The sequence below is a fragment of the Mixophyes fleayi genome, chromosome 5 (genome assembly GCF_038048845.1).
Source record: "Mixophyes fleayi isolate aMixFle1 chromosome 5, aMixFle1.hap1, whole genome shotgun sequence".
Taxonomy (NCBI): domain Eukaryota; kingdom Metazoa; phylum Chordata; class Amphibia; order Anura; family Limnodynastidae; genus Mixophyes; species Mixophyes fleayi.
This window is the reverse complement of record NC_134406.1, coordinates 271,228,429-271,248,230: the sequence shown is the minus strand read 5'-3', so window position 1 is coordinate 271,248,230 and position 19,802 is coordinate 271,228,429. Positions and strand designations below refer to the sequence as shown.

The following is a 19,802-nucleotide window of genomic DNA, read 5'->3' as shown; positions in this document are numbered from 1 at the left end:
GAGAACAGATCTAACTGAAAGCGTCATTCTACAAAATGTGGGATGTGAAATCTACAGATACAAGAGAACAAGAATTAAAGGTCGCTGGAACTTGGCATCTCTGCAGAAAGGCCTGTTCCGCTGGGAAGTTGGCTTTGCAGGAGATTCTGCAACTACTAAGCTCATCTCTAGCTCTGAGATGAAACGAATACACAGAAAAACCAACTGTAGGTTTCATTGATTCTGAGTTATATTGGCTTTGCCCGGGCTGCTCCACAGCTGTGGAACGATCTTCCACGTTCCATCAGGTTAGCATCTACTCTCAAAGGCTCCAAGCGTGCCCTTAAGTCTTATTTCTTTATTCAAGTCTATCAGTCCTCCTAACTCCCGTGTCCTGGCTCTCTCCCCCAGTTAGTACCACCCTATTTGTGTCTCCCCCTTCCCTTTAGGATGTAAGCTCTTAGGAGCTGGGCCCTCTTTCCTCGTGTGCTCCTTCTACTATTCAATCACCCTCTGTACCTCTTGGCTGCTTCCCTAGCCCTGTGTTCTTAAGCTTTAGCCTACTTCTCTCTGATTTCTACCATCATTTTCACTCATTGTCCCAGTAATAATATGATTTGCTTTACCCTGTTACCTGTGTCTATGTATATATTTTTATTCTTGTTTTGTTCTTTCTGTATCATGTTGTTTCATGAACGGCGCTGCGGACCCTTTGTGGCACCTTATAAATGAAAGATAATAATAATAATAATAATTGATTCTGAGTTAGCCAGGAGAGCTGGTATAATCATCATCATCACCATTTATTTATATAGCGCCACTAATTCTGCAGCGCTGTACAGAGAACTCACTCACATCAGTCCATGCCCCATTGGAGCTTACAGTCTAAATTCCCTAACATACACACAGACACACACACACACACACACACACAGACACACAGACTAGGGTCAATTTGTTAGCAGCCAATTAACCTACTAGTATGTTTTTGGAGTGTGGGAGGAAATCAGAGCACCCGGAGGAAATTCACACAAACACAGGAAGAACATACAAACTCCACACAGATAAGGCCATGGTCGGGAACTGAACTCATGACCCCAGTGCTGTAAGACAGAAGTGCTAACCACTGAGCCACCGTGCTGCCCATATAATAGCTGCCATTAGCCTGCGTCTGTCGTGTGCTGGAGTTTATGAGAGAGCATTTCAGGTTAGTAAAATTCCACATTCTCAGCAGTTTCGTCATTTGCCAGCCAGTGTGATTGTACACAGCGATTGCAGGAAGTTGCTACAGACAAAAGGCGTTGTTGTCCTTAGTTACAGAGGTCTGGTGTTGTTCTGAAATGTAACCGCTTCAGAAGTTATTAATTATCCTGGATCTCCACCCCAGGGGTTTCTGTATAACCTAAATATAGTGAGAGGCTTAATATAGCACAGAGCAAGCACCGTTCTTCCTATTTGTCTCTAATCTTTATGTGAAAGACTCAGGAAATCGGACTTCCCGACAAGATGTAAATGATTTCGTATAACATCAGACCGGAATTAGGGGTGAGAACAGACAGCTGTCTATCACATAACTGCATTGAGAGGTGGTCAACAATAATTTTAATTTTCCTTCTTCTATTACTCTGAAACACTAATCTAAAAGTTTATCCAAAGTAGAAATGTCGACATTTGAATGCAATTTTGTATCTGTTTCTCTGGCGGAATTTGGCCATGATTGTTCCCAGTGTTAACCCAAACTCAATGCACCTGAATGATCTGACCATCCCCATCCCAGAAGTTTTCATAATCTATGCATGGCCAGCACTACACACCCCTGCGAAACAGACTGACACCACAAAACTCAATTCATGCAAAACTTCACTCAGCTCTACCAAACAGATGGTAATAAAACAGGTGTTTGTATTGTGGTTTTAGAAACGTTACATCCCAATGTAAATAGTTATGTCTGCAAAGAAAAATGTAAAAAAATTCTCTTAAACACTAGTACATGTTTTTAGAAAAGAAAACACTCCCTACACAATCTGCCCTACTTCCCCCATGGTTTTCTCACCTTGGAATGAGTAAAAGAAACTCACATAGACTCTCATGGCTTCAACTGAACGTACAAAACCACGTTACACTTACGGCTATTTTTCCGTGGACCTCGTAGATATGGGAACCATATACTTTTACCACTTCTTAACCCCGGTATTCATATTTTATTCACATTCTAAAAAAAATGACGGGGCCCTAACTATTTAGAAGAAAAAACACCTTTGTATACAGATCACAGAAATAATAATCCTGCTTACTATACTGTGATTTTACCACTGATTCCGCAGCGCTGTACAGAGAACTCACTCACATCAGTCCCTGCCCCATTGGGGCTTACAGTCTAAATTCCCTAACATACACACACAGACACACACAGACAGACACAGACTAGGGTCAATATGTTTTTGGAGTGTGGGAGGAAACCAGAGCACCCGGAGGAAACCCACGCAAACACAGGGAGAACATACAAACTCCACACAGATAAAGCCATTGTCGGGAATCGAACCTACTCATTGTCGGGAATACCTCCCATACTCATGACCCCAGTGCTGTAAGGCAGAAGTGCTAAACACACTTTCTGCTTGTTGAGTTGTGTTAGTCAGTAAACCACTTTATGGACGACAAACTAATAAAATATCACTGAGGAGTTGAGTAACAGCTAAACAAATCATCACTGTATTATTATAAATACATTGTAAAATTCAGTAATATTAAGTAATCTTCACATTTAAAGTATTTAAAGCAACGTTTCACTAAGGGTTGGTGCACACAAGTGTTTCTCCATCTGCCCAACATGGCCGCCATTTCTGCAGAGGTAGCCTGAGGCTGGTTTTATGTACAGAAAGGAATCATTAATCCCTATTAAATAACGGACTGCCTGCGCTAATGGCGTCCTGTGAAGTCGTTCAGAAATTAACATCTATTTTACACATAAGTCCTATATTGCAGCTTGACAGGAAATCTGTGTGTACAGGCAGTGCGTTACTTAATAGGGATTAATGATCCCTATCTTTATCCAGCCACCAATTACTGCGGAAACACTGCCCATGTGCATGGACCTCTATATAATATAATATGATATTATATGAGATAAAAATAATCTGAAACATTATGAACTTTCAACACTTCCTGACCAATTAGCTAACTAATAACTGCAAGGATGAAATATTATATATATTTATATTTCTATAAGCCTAGAAAAAAAATAAGAGTTTTGTGTACTTTACCTTTTCACTATGAAGAAAAAACAGGTATGTTTTCAGTCCCGGCTCCTCACAGCATCCCCGGGAGGAACGGACCTGTGTGTTGTTCTCAGCTGACTGGGGCTGTGGACAGAAAGAAAGAACATAATTCACTATTCTTCTCAATGACCGGCATCCTCTCACCAGCAAGTACAGGAGACATCACGCCGGCCCTCAATGGCCTTATTGTACCAAAGATGGGGGCATTGTATCAGGGCTCTGCTAAGTGAATGATACTCTGTATGAATGGCCAGCGCCCCCCTCCATCTGGCTCGTTACCTGATGGACAAGTGACGGGCTGAATACAAAACACTGACGGAATGAAGGGGGGGGCAGGATTAATAAATCCTTGTCCAAATCCTGTGCAGCAATTGTAGTTTTAATTATATCAGTTTCTCAGTCCTAAAAACCATTACGTGGTCATGATGTATATATATATATATATATATATATATATATAATGCGACCAACTCTACAGCATCTTTTTGTGTATAGTGTAGATGTTTTATATCTTGCATGAGAAGGTATCTGTGCTACGGTCACATCTTTTGCTATCGAAACCCGAGTAATGTGCACCTGGCCGTGATTTACTTATCGATACCTGAATCTGCAAACTTCATTGTTCTACTAGAAATCTTTCAGCATTTTTGTAAACTTTCGTTCTTGTAAATATTACAGATGGGCCGTCCTACAGGCATTGTCCCCAGGCGGGACAGCGATCCCTATAATGGGATCTGTCCTGCTGAAATCAGGATGGGTAACATACTAGTAGGTTAATTGACTGCTATTAAAATTGACCCTAGTCTCTCTCTCTGTCTGTCTGTGTGTGTATGTTAGGGAATTTAGACTGTAAGCTCCAATGGGACAGGGACTGATGTGAATGATTTCTCTGTACAGCGCTGCGGAATCAGTGGCGCTATATAAATAACTGATGATGATGATGATGATGAGGTACGCTGAAGTGATGACATCAACTCACTGTTTATACATATATTAATTACAGTAGTTTATATATAATAACATCACTTGTGTGTTACAATATGATATTGTTACGCCGCTGGTTTGCATTAACAGGGCCTAATTATAAAGTCCTGCTAGATCACTGTCAGCTTAAATGGGACAATTCTTCTGCTGTGTTCTGAGAGCTCAATGTTTTGCAGTCCGTGGCCTGGTTGCAGTTGAGGGAGGCTGTTTGCTTTGGGTGTTCCCCTCTGATCTTACAATGAAATATTGTTTGAAGCTGGGACAAGAAAATCAGTATGACAGAAACGCTGCGTGATCCTTTCATTGGATAGTCCTTTTACTGTTGTTACTTTGATGTGTAGATAATAATCAGAGCTAGGTTATGCAGAAGGCTATGTAGGCATTGGCCTAGGGGCAGCAGCAGCCGGGAGCCTGCAGGGCAGTTATTAAGCTTTTGTTCTTGAAGGGATGACTATAAAAATTCAACTGATGTGGTGTTAACCTGAAGGATATGATTTAAGTGACGGCAGTGTGGCTTGCCTTGGTAATGCTAGAGATAAGAGGAATTTTACCAATATTCCACATTTGGCCAGGAAATTTTCAGTTTTTGGCTCATTTTATTATTACCATTTATTTATAAAGCGCCACTGATTCCGCAGCGCTGTACTCTCTGTACAGACTCACATCAGTCCCAAACTCCACACTTATCCGTGGTCAGAAATTGAACTCATGACCCCAGTGCTGTGAGGCAGAAGTGCTAACTGCTTAGCCACGTGCTTCCCAAGAATTTGGATTTAATTTCCCAGCCTTATGCAACTGCATCATACGGCATCATTATCTCAGCTCTGGTCATAAAACTGTTAGACACAATATAAATGACTAAATACAGTATGACATTTTTGTTCAATGCAGAATGTCGCAATTTTCCTCATTTCTAAATATTGGGCATTTCTGCTTTAAAATGTTCTCTTTCCATTTATTCTTACACAAGTCCAATTTTTTTCCTGTACTTGTAATTAGTACCATTGTTTACGTCGATGTAAAAATCAGCACAATTCACTGGCAAATATAGAAAAATGACTATTAAAAAAAAATGACTGAAAATGACTATAAAAATAGACTTTTGCTATGTTTTGTGAATTTTGAGGGCAAATTTGGGCGAATCACGCCCCATTACACATGGAACTCCCCTTTAGTATATTTATTTTTACATTTTCTTCTAAAATACCATTCGTTTCCCCCTCTGTTATAACTTTAACGACTAATTGCAGTAAGTGGAATTTATTTTAAGCTCTTATGTACATTGATCATAATGTTCGTTTTAATGCACGTAAAAGGGAAAAAGTATATCCTAAAGCAGTGACCAATTCACTTTACTGCCACCTCCTTTGGGGGGTGTAAATCTGTGTCTTTGAGGATTCTCAATAAAACATGAATGGCTCTAAATATGCACAGTCTCCACCCATTGAATTTCACTAGTTACATCCTGCAAAATAAAACCTGTATTTAGCACATGTGCAGAGAATCGGGTGCAGTATTAGGACACCACAAAATGCCAATGTCTACCCAGCACTGCTCCTCAGTAATGCTCATCCCCTAACATACCTCCCAACATTGTACTTCCCAGCATCGGGACAGAGGTGTGATTATGCCACGATTCCGGCGTGGCCTCTCCCCCAGAAGCTGCTCCTTAGTTACCTCCCTTCCTAATACAGCACTGCATGAGTTCAACACTGCTCTGCTATGCAACGTTCCCACCTGCGGCACTGAGCCCTGAAATTGGGACTCTCCGGACAAAATCGGGACAGTTGGAAGGTATGCTCTAATTATGTACATGTGTGTTCAAATGGGAACATCAGCACAAGAACAAACATATAATATAAAATCACAAAACAGGACATGGCTGAGCAACTCTGCGTTTCTCTGTGCTCGTACACGACCGGCTCTGAAGCCTTCCCGGATGACTGGAGGGCAGGGTCAATAAACAACTATTTTCTTAAGAACAAGGCAATAAACACAAATAGACAGAAAATGATTTGATGAGTCCGGATACACGGAATTCATTAACAGTTATAAAAGAAATGACTTTCTGAGCTTGGGAAAATATTTACAAACATGTTTAGATGATGGATAGAAATCCGCCCGAGACAAAAGGTTAATGAGAACTATTCCAAACTCGGACAAGAGATGTTCTCGCTGGGAATGGTTCTGTCCTGGATTCTGGGATTTAGTCATCTGCTTCCAATAAATGGACCCAAAGGGAACTGTTCTCATGCAGGACAAGACATGGTGAAGATAACATCAAGGAATTGTGGGAACAATGTGCAGGAATTTATAATGTGTTATATAACATTAATTAAATTATAGTAAGAACTATCTACTTTTTAATTTCCAAGCAAAACCTACATTATAGATTATATCCTTGTGAATTAATGTTCCTTCTAAGCTAGGAGTAAAATGCTTAATCTACGGAGAGACCCCACCCGGCATTAAGAACCCGCTGTTTAGTGTAACCCTGCACTCTGGGGCCTGAAGTTGGACGTAAATTATATATATTAAAATAAAAATTTACGGACTGAGCATGTGCATCAATATACGTAAATGTTAGTCCCTATGCAGAGTGAGACCCCTCTCACTACTCTCTACACCCACAGAGGCAGTCGGGACAAAGAAGGACATGTGTAGCAGATGTAAAGTAAGGGCGTTTTACATTTTGCTTCATTTTGGTCCTCTGGCTGAAAAGCCGGCTGCAAGAAAGCCCCCAGTATAGTGACCCGGGGGTGTCTGATGAAATATCTGGCACTGGTGACCACACGTTGTAAGAGTACAGCGCAAAGTACTGGTCTCACATATTTTTGCACTCGCTTCCTTGTCTGCCCTTTTGGCTGGCCAGGAAAATGTTTACAAATCTGTCCAGAAGGCCGGGGCCGTACTCACGGTCACCTATTTATTTTCTCTCAATGTTTTGTCACTTTCACTTATATTTTTGTCTTTTTCACTTGGATTTTAGGGGATGTGGTTGACCGTTATGGGCTCCGCTCCTGAAAATCTAGTGGAGGTTGGGTGATCCAAGTGGCGGCCTCCTTCCTAAAACCACTGAGGTCTCACCTTTTGGGGGGCGGAATATGTAGTCTCAGAGTGAAACTTTGGCGGATCCTAGGGAAAAGGGACCCCCCCCCCCCCCCCCCCCCCCTGGGAGGCTTTATGGTTCTAGGGGTCGGGGATAGAGGGACCCTTCCTCTTTTGAGCAGAACCTGAAGTTCTGCACCTCATCGCACCTCATCATGTTTTTGAGCACTTTTTTGGTGCACTGTGGTTTTCGAGAGCACCGTCGCGAGCTTTAAAAGCAAAAAAAGGGCGTTTCACGTAAGTATTGTAGAACGTAGAGGTGGACGCAGCCAGTTCTGTTGCGGCTGCTCTACCCCTGGTGCAAGATCTGTACTGATGATGATGATTATCACCACGGACCTTATGTTAAAAGAAAACTGCGGGGGCTCAATGAAAAAGCCACTAACAGAACCAGGCTATGATAGGCTGGTGACACTAGAGCAGGGTGGGGTCCTCCTGCCATAATGTCAGTCAGCCTTAGTCTGTTCCACATGGGACTGAATTTCCTATTACAGATAGGTGTCTCTTCCTTTGATTACATCTATCGGTTTAAAGTATTACTGAGATTAAGGGCAATGTGTGGCCCTTTGGAAGTTAGAGGGACGCCCATGAGGCCCCTGAAGTCTATCATGTGGCCTACCACTGGTCTAGATCCTAAACTCTCAGCCAGTAGTATGTGTACCCCAAGGGTTACTTCAGATATATGGAAGGGTTACTTCAGTCTGTTAAATATTGCTCAAAATAACGTTTAATACCTAGGTTCCCAAAGTGTGCACCGCGGCTCCCAGGGGTGCCGCAGCGCTGTCACAGGGGTGCCGTGGCCAAGGGACAAAAAAAAAAATCAACGTACCAATTCGGCGGTGCCTGGGACCCAGCATCCTCCTCCCTCCTCGCTTCTCATTGAATGTCGGGCGTGATGTCATCACACCCGACATTCAGTGACAAGCGGCAAGAGAGGAGGATGCTGGGTCCCGGGCACCGCAGAGGGGCACAGAGTGTGTAGATGCAGGGGCACAGAGTGTGTGGAGATGGAGGGCATAGAGTGTGTGCATGAAGGTGACACAGTGTGTAGATGCAGGGGCACAGAGTGTGTGGAGATGGAGGGCATAGAGTGTGTGCATGAAGGTGACACAGTGTGTAGATGCAGGGGCACAGAGTGTGTGGAGATGGAGGGCATAGAGTGTGTAGATGAAGGGGCACAGAGTGTGTGGAGATGGAGGGCATAGAGTGTGTGCATGAAGGTGACACAGTGTGTGGATGAAGGGGACACACAGTGAGTTAGCTGTAAATTATTCTTTGACAGAAATATAATTGAAAAAAATATATACAAAAATATTATTTTCTCTTGGATTTATGTGTATTATTTTTGCATACAACTAAATAAGTATTTTTGTCCTGACCTAAATACTTATTACATTTTTTGACCCAACTACTTATAAAACGGGACTGCTCGGTAATTATTTTGGAGGGGTGCCTTGAAAAAGGACTCTAAGGGTGCCGCGAACAGCAAAAGTTAGGGAACCACTGGTTTAATATATTAGCAAAGGATAAAACATGTACAAAACTAGTCAGAAGGGGTATTTCAGAAACATCTACCAGCATAAGGAGCCTCTTGATTCAGTCATGTGGGTACTTTTAAAAAATTGTCAGACATTAAGGAGTACTTAGTAAAAAAATGACCACAAATTAGGGGGTATTTGTGAAACATGTACTGAATGTTAAAAAAACAGATTGAGAAACCCTTCATACCAGGCACCAAACTTGCGCCCCAGCTGGCAAAGGACCAACCATGAAAACCTGGCACCCACACATCTGTACCGTAGTCAGACGTCTGATGCTGCTGGAGGGACTAGAGGCTTATGTGGCTTTTGGACTATTATTAAAGCCCTACATTAGTAATGAGCAGTAACTGCTGTGCGGTTTCTGGCCTCCAGATGGGTGTCCAGCATATGATTCATTAGGAATATATGGAGATCGCGCTGTAGAACATTCTCTCCTTCCCAGGATTCAGCTGTCTGCCCATACGACGCCCACCAAGAGTCACTCCGACGGCGGCCCACCCTAACCAGAGGCGGACACTGGCAGCAAGTTACCCTATGCTGAGAGATTCCTAACAGCTCATTACCCAGACACAGACTCCTAATTAACCATTTCACCATGGGCAGAAATATAGCTGGTAATTAACCCTGACAATGTGCGTTTAATGCAGAAGGATTAGATGTTACTTTGTTACTCTGGTCGATGGTATCGACCTATAAACTTGTAGCACTAGAACTTCTTGTTTCCTGTACTTAATACACTAATAAGTTACAGGTTATTGGATTATAAACCTCTCTAGAGATCTGCAGCATATAAAGTCGCCTGCTCATAACATCTTCTTAATGTCATGGTATTCACACAGGTATTGAAACTGTTTTGTAAATTAGGTTTTTCTGTAGTATTTTTAATCATTATTTTAAAGTCTTGCAGATATTATTATGAATAGCGCACCCTTAGACTGATGGTGAGGGATGACGTAATGTCCTGAATTATCTACGAGATCACGTTAACTTTTTATTTCTTCTTAGCATCGTGTGACCTCCCTGGAGAGGTGAGAGGACCAATAGCGGATGATGATGGGCAATAGTTGCAGATTTGCTGTTTGCTGATAGGGGATTTCTTTGTTGCACTGGTTAGTATTGCTGTCTCACAGCGCTGGGGTCATGAGTTTGATTTCTGACCATGGCCTTATCTGTGCTGAGTTTCTATGTTCTCCCCATGTTTGCGTGGGTTTCCTCCGGTTGCTCCGGTTTCTTCCCACACTCCAAAAACATACTGGTAGGTTAATTGGCTGCTGACAAAATTGACCCTAGTCTGTGTGTGTGTGTTAGGAAATTTAGACTGTAAGCTCCAATGGGGCAGGGACTGATGTAAATGACAAATATTGTCTGTACACGCCTGCAGAATTGGTGCGGTATTGGTGGGGCTATATAAATAAATGAATTATTTTACATACGTGAGATGTGGGGATGTTTCTCCTGCATTAGAGAGGATTTTTAAGTTTTATTAATGCCCAATAGCAACTGTTGTTTGATATAAAACGAAAGAGGGCGGGGCCTTAATAGTGCAACGTACAACACTACACGAGGCAATTGCGTCATTGCACAGCAGGGATTGGGCCATGATGAAGTGAATTGTCTCTTAGCGACTTCCCGCATTTGTCCTTTGGACCTCCCCTCCTGCAAAACTTAGTAGGGTATATGCATTATTGTACAGTTATAATGTTATAGTATACCTCCCGACATCTAAAATCCCAAAGTGGGACACAACAAGCCCCGCCCCTGTTCTGTTCATACTCTACCCACATTATTGGACAAACTCCACCCACTTTCCTGGTAAGTCCCACCCAATTTGCTTACCGCAAATAGAGATGTCCCGCCAAAATCGGGACAGATGGTAGTTATGCTATAGCTGCAGCTGTTCAATTCACCGTTCAGTCTCCTCAGCCACAAAAAAAGGGGTTTTCCTCTTTCATATACAATTTTTTTTTTTTTTTTTTTTAAATTTAGTAGGAGCCTCTCCCCTCCCCTCCCCTCCTCTCCTCCCCCCTATATTCTGTATTGAGCATAATCCTGACATTTCCCTATAGCCAGGAACACTGCTGTTCCCTGCGGAGGGAAAGTGATTGGATGCAGCGGCTATAAGTAACAGCTGACTCCTGGGTACCCACAGCTGCCCAGACGCTGCCAGTACAAGAATAGAAGTAACGCTCGTATTGGAGGGAAGGGAGTGTGATTAAGAGACATAATGTAAATATTGTAAAGTGCAGAATCCACTTTAACGTCACCACCAATAACCTGACAAGGGTCGGGGAGCACTTTTATCATCAGCTTTTTTGAAGCATGAAAACACTACTATTGCATTAATCCAAGAATACACAGATGCTCTAGTAGTGTGTGCGCTACATAATATGTTGGTGCCTTAGATATACACATAATCTGACTCATGCTAATTATAACAACATATGATTATCTAGCAGTGTGTGCACCACAGCATATGTTGGTGCCTTATACATAGCTGTCAACTTGCCCTAATTTCCAGGGACTGTACCAAGTTTTAAAGAGTTTCGCCAGCGGGGGACAGAGAAGCCTATTTAACAAGGGCCATGGCGGTATAAGTAACGCTGCAATCCTCATATTGCTATCTCGGTATGGAGATATCAGGGAGTTATCATTGAAAATATGCTTCATTCGCTGTAAAGTATATTTGTATATGTTTTTTATTTTATTGATTTATTTTGGTGACAGTGGAATTGGAAGTCCAGGGGCTCCTCCCAGTTATACTGCGCATGTGGGAAACTGGCAAAGCTGGTCTGTGTAATAGGAGACAAATACGAAACGTCCGGCCACGGAACTGCGTCACTTTATATCACAGTCATGCTTAGTGAATCATTATATGTAGAGTTACGTAGGATCAATCTGTCTTCTTGAGTAACCCAGAGAAAACGTTACAGAATTTATTGTCCCACAAGTACTATATTAAGGGACTGCTGCTTATTTTTCCAGTTGTGTATTTATTATCCACTTATTTCATTATTTCTCGCCAGATACCATTATAAGCTTTTTAATTTTTGGTTTATTGTGGTGTTACCAACTAAATTATACTGCATGCAACATTTAGAAGAAATTCGTTTGTTTTAATGGTGCACGAGCAGTCTCTGAATGTCAGATATCTACATAGTGAATGGGAAACCCAGTAGTATTAAAATTTTACTTTTATCAATAATTTCATTAAAAATTTAAATATTGAAAACAGTGAAATGATGAATAAAGTGATATTTAAATTCTACTGAGTGTACTTTATGATGTCTTTATTTTTGTTCCCAATAAATCATATTTAAGATGATCTTATCTGTTGTCTCACTTTATTATTTGAATTCAATGTCTTCATTCCTATTTCTCATAGTTCACAATATTATAATATCTCTGATACAGTTCTCACTAATATCACACTATGGGGTAAATATTATACAGATATTGATACAATGTTTTGTTGGACTAAGTGACACTGTTAGGGTTTTGATTAGTAAACTTGTAACCATGTTCCTGTCCTCCAACACTAAGGATTAATCTTATTGTTATTAGTGAGCTGGTTAAACCTTCTAGTCCCCTAAATATTCAGTTGATTTCACTAGGTTATTCCATAACTATTATGTGGATCTTAATTCACACATTTATCACCCTTGTTATAGTGTCAAATATTGTCTGACAATAGGTAAAATATCAACGTATAGAAGTGATTGTATATGTTCTATCTTGTAGGTACCGCGTATAAAACTAATCATACAATCTACTCCTGTCTAATCATTGTATTACTTGGGGAATACTGGGATTATTGAGGTCAGGTACACTCAGCGACTCGCGTTTCGCTGGTGGTGCTTGTTCAGGTGAGTTTTTTTGCCCAAAGTAATACAATGATTTCACTCTTTGGAAATTAGATAATTTAATAAATAGTCGCTTTCTGAGGGTGACGATGAGATGAATTAGTCTTACTTGGCCCCAGCACTAGTGGAATATTATTAGGTAGTGAGCAAATCACAACCACATATTACAACCAGCAATAAGAGCCGCATATTATCAATGTACTAAGTCTGATTCAATCTATAGGAAGGGAGTGAAATTCCGATTACCTTTATATGCAGTACATACAAGATGTAGCTCATATAACCAGTTCTACAGCCTGCAGAGATAGCTGTATATTATCAGCGCACTAAACCTGATTAAATGTATAGAAAGGAATAGATATTCAGATTATTTTTATATGCGGTACCTACAGGATATAGTATATACAGTGAGTTCTATACGTTGATATTATACCTATTGTCAGACAATAATTGACACTACAGCAAGAGTGATAAATGTGGGAACTATAATAAGGATGATAAATGTGTGAATTAAGATCCACATAATAATTATGGAATAACCTAGTGAAATTAACTGAATATTTAGGGGACTAGAAGGTTTAACCAGCTCACTAGTACCAATAAGATTAATCCTAACAGTGTCACTTAGTCCAACAAAAAACTGTATCAATATCTGTATAACATTTACCCCATAGTGTGATAATAGTGAGACTTGTATCAGAGATATTATAATATTGTAAACTATGGGAAATAGGAATGAAGATATTGGGCCTGATTCATTAAGGATCTTAACTTGAGAAACTTCTTATTTCAGTCTCCTGGACAAAACCATGTTACAATGCAAGGGGTGCAAACTAGTTTTCTGTTTTGCACATAAGTTAAATACTGACTGTTTTTTATTTAGCACACAAATATCAACTTTAAATTTCAGTGTACAAATAAGCTATCAAGTATTTGTGTGCTACATGCAAAAACAGTCAGTATTTAACTTATGTGTAAAACAGAAAACTAATTTGCACCCCTTGCATTGTAACATGGTTTTGTCCAGGAGACTGAAATAAGAAGTTTCTTGAGTTAAGATCCTTAATGAATCAGGCCCATTGAGTTCAAACAATAAAGTGATACAACAAATAAGACTATATTAAATATAATTTATTGGGAACAAAAATAAAGATCATAAAGTACACTCAGTAGATTTTAAATATCACTTTATTCACATTATCACTTCATCATTTCACTGTTTTTAATATTTCATTTTTTAATGATCTAATTAATAAAAGTTAAATTTTAATACAACTATTGGGTTTCACGTTCACTTACTAGATATCTGACATTTAGTGCCCCACATTAAAACCAACTAATTTCTTCTAAATGTAATCAAGAGAAACGCAAAGTGCGACATTTCTGAATGTTGGCGCCTTCTCTCTATATACAGAGCGACACAACTTTGCACATTATGGGGTTATGTTGAGTTGAGCACAAATTGCCTTTTTGTCGCACAATACGCTTTGTTTTATTTCTGTGCAAATGCAAAAAGCACTTGTTCCGGTACTAGTAGTAAGAAAGTGTATTTGTATATGATGAGCCCTGATATGAATAATAAACCGTAGCGACCTCACTTGTCTGGTAAAAGTGAATTTATGACTTTATTGTGACATTTTCTAGATGAGGGTTACAGTTCCGCCCATTCTTGGCGTAATCAATGTCTGTCGCTTTCCTTTCAGCTGATATCCAATAACAAATCAGAACAGACCAAGACAAACTTAAAACCCTGAAAGCAATTAATGTTCTTAAACACTGTCAGCTGAAAAATCCTCAAAGTGCATAATACAGACAGCAGAAATGACAGGTTCGGCTTTATCTAAACTAACTGGCATTAAAATTGGAATAAATCAATGAAAATACCCCGGGTCAGTGAGTAACGCTCATCAGACTGGACCATATGTTTGCAATGTATAAAAAATTACCAATAATTGACTTTCTGCAGCAAGTGGAACACACAGTTGTACAGTAATCTGATTATTATTAATATTAACCAAAGTTTCTGATACTGCAAGAATCCCCCACGTTATTACCAAATGGTGCTGTCATATCATCAGCGCAGCAAATACTTATACGTTGTGATGGCAATAAATAGTACAGATAAATATTTAGGCCTTGACTCATTAAGGAACACAATCTGAACACAACTTGCAAACACGTCCGGCCGTATTGAAGTACAAGCGGATCTGGAGAAACATTTCCATATGAAGAGTGTACGTTTCTATATACTCTGGTTCTACGTTACTTGCAGATAACACACTGTAGAATACGCACAATACATATGCACAATATAAAGTCCTATCCCAACGCATGGAAAAAATGAAATATATTAACACCTGTTAATACTATAATCATTAATAAATTTAAAAATGTTTTTACATTTTTTTTATCATTTTTTTAACACGAAAGACATTTATCAGGATGTTCTTAATATGCAGTGTACATAAAATACATTTTACAGTTTGTCTAAATTGCAAACACATGTTGTAGCATGCATAAGTGTAGTCATCACTATCTCTCTGTACTTACACCTGACCTGTAGCTGGAGCAAGTGATACGACTGAAAAACACTAACCTGAGCGATGCCCAAAGCTTGTACGTGCGCTCGACCCTGGCACGCACTCATTGTACATCGCCTATGCTAGTCTGCCCTTTCCCACCCAGGTTCTGCCCTTCAAATCGTAGGGAGTCGGAAATGTCATTTGAACTGCATGCAGTTGCGTTCACTAGCGTAAGTCTTGTTTTAGCGCATGCGCACAGAGATTTTGCGCAGGATACGGCACACAAATGGACTTACGTTCCTTGATGAATCAGGCACTAAATATAAATTCACTGATTATTTTCATGCTAGTTGCAGTATGTTTTATGACTGATATTCCACCAATAAATTACAGGTAATTATATGTAAAAAGTAGAGATGCTCAGGCTCGGTTCCCCAAGAACCGAACATACCCGAACTTAGCAGATCTGAGTACCGAGCCGGCTCGGTACTTTCGCACTTTTTCGGATTTGAAAACAAGGCAAAACGTCATCGTTACGTCGTTAGATCTCGGGATTTTTGGATTCATTTTTAAGATCCAACATAATGGTGGGAGGGAGGGCCCAAGGACAATTCCATCTTGCACCATTTTTCTTTTCTGCCGCTGCTGTGTACCAATGTGTCCTAGATGTGCTAGGAACTGCCGTGTGTTTGTGTCATTGCTCTGTCGCTTACCATCCAGCCAGGTCGCTGCAGTATTTGTCTCAAAGTGTATGAAAATAATATTGTGACCTGTGAGGTGGTCAAAATTGACTGCAAATGACTTGAAATGAGTGTTATTGAGGTTAATAATAATGTAGGAACAAAAAAAGAGCAAAATTATGTGATTTTAGCATATTTTAGGATTTTTTCTAAAAAATCCAAAACCAAACCACAAAGCTAATCCAGATCCAAAACCAGTTCATGGGGGTCAGTGAGCATCTCTAGTAAAAAGCAGGTTCCCTCCCGGGGTGATCTCCATGACCTGACAGAAATGGTACTTACAGTAATAAGTCAGACAGAAGCCTCTGTGATGTGTGGACATGGATCATCCTACAGGACATATATACAGGAGGGAACGTACTGGCTGAGAGCCACCTTCACACCCCTCGTATCCTCTGTCTCCAGCTTTCATGCGCTATTGTCCTACATTATCACCTTTATGTATCTGTTATCACCACACACTGCAAATATCTCGTTCACTTCATCCAGCAGCGCTGCAGCGTCTGTGTACAGATTCAGAGTCATGAACTCCGCCCCTGCAAGAAGTTATCTGCAGACACAGAGTTAGGGGTGTAGCTAAACATATATGGGCTTTATTGTCGAGTGTTATGCCCCTCTAAACTCCATCTCAAATCACCAAGATCTGTTTCTCTCAAAACAATAACTACATCGGAAGCCTGATAACTGCTTCCACAGCCGTAGAAAATAGCATTGGATTACTACGGTACAAAGCAGAATTATCAGGAAACGTCCTTGTCATGTGTAACATTACCATGGTAATCAGATGCATTTCCCTCTATAAGAGAAGACATCTGGCCCAGTGGCCTAAAATACATACATTACCTGTATCCTCAGGACTTGGTACCTGGCACTGCTGCCCAGCGGTGCCCACACACAACAATTTATTTCTCTTAAGATGTTACAATTACTGTTACATCTGTGGAACACAAAAGATCATTATAGAAAAAATGATTCAGAACTATGATCATATAACTAACACCCGGGCACCTGACACGCGTGGGGGGTATTCAATTGGCCGCGTTACTGTTAAAAGTAGCGTGACATGCGCATTATTACCGTTATTACGGTAATAGTGCGCATAATTACCGTTATTATGGTAGTTCTAACGCCGGCTTTTTGGTCGCAGCTCCCTGAGCTGAGAGCCGGGCTAAAACTGCCGTAATAATGGTAATAGTTTTAGCGCGGAGGTACTTCAGGGGTGAATTGAATTCCAGCTCTGCACCCCTGGGCCTATTTATCATTACTGAGATAGCAAATTGCGCAATTTAATTAAATCACACGCTGAACGATACCGACCAGGAACTCTAAGTGTAGTCATTCGCATATACGAACTGACTTCCGAGATTCGGGCTTCAGCTCTATGAATATAAAATAGGAATCGGGTATAAAAATAGATAAAATTTATTTAAAAAAATTTGGAAAATTATTTTAAAATATTAAAAAATGCTTCATATCGAGAAATCAGTAAACGATTTTGAAATGGCGATAACGGAGCAGGTATTGCGGCGGTGTATACAGACGCACGAAAAGAATATGATAAATAATTGTGATAAATAAGTGATCCCTTTTCTGTGTATGTTTATTAGATCGTTCTGTGGGTCTATAAATTGTTCAAGAAAAAGAAGGTACGTGAAAAGATCAGTTCATTACCAGTCACAGAATCCCGGCCAGTGACCGTTGTAACTGTTACAGATATAATTCTAACATATTTCATTTTAGCAATAAAAAAATAAGAATTATTATTTGTAACATATTTTTAATTGGGGGACTTGAAACAATAAAAAAATATGTATTTTACTGGTGGTCCAATGTAAGACTGGAAGGAGAACAGTTGGGTATCAGAATAATAGCACCTATAGTATAGATGGGACGGGGCGATGCTCTGCAGATCTCTAGAGAGTTCAGGATGGTAAACTGTTATTATATAAGGTAAAGGGGGAACGCTCTGCAGCATAAGATCTACACCCTGACACTCTGTACCTATGCACAATACAGATAATTGTAATATACGGTTGTATACACTGTTTGCAAAAAAGTACATTCTGTACTTTTAAATATAAATTGTTTTAAATTGTCTGACAATTGACTGATTCTCTCTCTCTCTCTCTCTCTCCCTCTCTCTCTCTCTCTCTCCCTCTCTCTCTCTCTCTCTCTCTCTCTCCCCCTCTCTCTCTCTCTCCCTCTCTCTCTCTCTCCCCCTCTCTCTCTCTCTCCCTCTCTCTCTCTCTCTCCCTCTCTCTCTCTCTCTCCCTCTCTCTCTCTCTCTCTCTCCCTCTCTCTCTCTCTCTCTCTCTCTCTATATATATATATATATTGGTTTGAGATCCTTGTCCGCCTACATGAACCATGTACAGCAGCCAGTCTCAGCTGGTGGTACATCATGCCCTGTATATTATATAGTGCCCTGTATGTTATATTGTATATTATACCTCTGCTGCAGACTGTCCCAGCTATAGACACTGTCAGCTACTTGGTAATAATACAGATTGTTTTACAGTGTTGTGTTATTGAGGGATAACAAGTGTGACTGTAACCTGGGACATTATATAATCCATCAATACAGCATAAACAGATACAGTCAAAGAGAGAGTGACAGTTACTATTATTCTTCAATAGCACCAACATATTCCTCATCATTGTACAAACATGGAGATACATTTGAACATACGATGACAGGATGGGAGCATTTAGGAACACAGAAGGTGAGAGACGATGGTCTGAAGAGCTTGCACTCTAAAGTACAGTTTACCTTTTTAAGATATCTTTTGGGGGGATTAGTTCCACATATCATACAGGTTTTCCTGGTGTCTATCCCTGAGTACATCACGGTTAATAAGTTTTTGATTTACTGAAACACAAGTGAGTTGTTTTCTCACTGATACAGCTGAAATATTGTCTGGTGTTAGAATCCATCTCTACCCTATAATATATATATATATATATATATATATATGTCACACAATGCTAATAACAGATCATGTTACATCTCCCATCCTGAGCTCGACGCCACTCACAGGTAATCGCTGATGCAGGACGCAGGGAATTGTGAGTACAATGGTCACTTACCTCTCTCAGTTCCTGGGCTGTAACGTGCTGGACAAAAGTTCTATCTGGGGCGGACAGGGAGAGGGTTGTCCTTTGCATCTGACAACCTGCAGTGGCAGCAGGAACCCGTCCTCTGTGGCAACAGTCACCAGGAACTCTGGAAACACTGGACCGGTGGGTAAGAGACTCCGCTCAGGAGCAGGATGCACTGTGAGCACTGAGCAGGATGACAGCTGAGTCCTGGGGCTGAGAGTGGATGTTATAACCATGCATTCAGCAATGCCACAAGGAGAACGCTCTGCAGCCGGAGGAGCGACTGCTATCCATTGTCTAAATGCCAGGAGGGCACACAGCTCAGCACTGGAACAAGGGGCTGTCCAAAACAAACATACTGACACTTTGGGAAAAAATGCAGAGCTGAAGATGTGCCCGCCTCCGCATCGGCATTGTATTATAACAAGTCATCATCATCATTTATTTATATAGCGTCCACTAATTCCGCAGCGCTGTACAGAGAACTCATTCACAGCAGTATTTGCCCCTGACCTATAGCAGGTGCAAAAGATTCGCCTCCTAGCAGCCGTATGTGCGTGTTTCTGCTGGTCTGCCTTTGCGCATACACGTCCGTTCTGTGCTCGGCCTACGATTGCGCACTCCTTCCCTCCCACATCCTTCCTCTCCAGGAGCGACTTACATTTAATTTATAATTACATTTGGGCCACTA

General features: G+C 40.6%; 1 protein-coding gene across 1 annotated transcript in view; it reads right to left on the bottom strand.

The window, feature by feature from the left end:
- Positions 1–19,456, bottom strand: part of GJC2 (gap junction protein gamma 2) — a 79,175-nt gene extending 59,719 nt beyond the window's left edge. The window contains exons 1-2 of the mRNA XM_075214129.1: positions 19,100–19,456; positions 3,243–3,341 (exon numbers count right to left, since the gene is read on the bottom strand). The gene's annotated coding sequence lies outside the window, so the exon portion shown is untranslated. The remainder of the gene's footprint in view (positions 1–3,242; positions 3,342–19,099) is intronic.
- Between the last annotated feature and the right edge of the window lie 346 nt (positions 19,457–19,802).